The following is a 374-nucleotide window of genomic DNA, read 5'->3' on the forward strand; positions in this document are numbered from 1 at the left end:
GGGGGGGGGGGAGGTGGTGGTGCTGGCACTCCCTCCCATACAACACCGAAAACTTGACACAGAGAGAAGCGACTTGAGAGAGGTGGCGCCACTATTGCTTCTAGATTAAGACCGAACTGCCAAAGAGATGTGAAGTGGGTGGGTGGCACTCGTCATTGCCTCCTTCCCATCGCCCAAAGGAAGCACTCACATCTGAAAGTGGCCAACCTCTGTCCCATCCCCCTTCCACAAACCTCTGTGAGTTGATGGGATGTAGAAATCTTGACCGCAGCTGATTCTGGCGACAATGTGACAGATACGAAAGCACATAACTGGAAAGCTACACACACACACACACACACACACACACACACACACACACAAATGGTCCCTGT

This window comes from Marmota marmota, unplaced genomic scaffold, assembly GCF_001458135.2.
Source record: "Marmota marmota marmota unplaced genomic scaffold, marMar, whole genome shotgun sequence".
Lineage (NCBI taxonomy): Eukaryota > Metazoa > Chordata > Mammalia > Rodentia > Sciuridae > Marmota > Marmota marmota.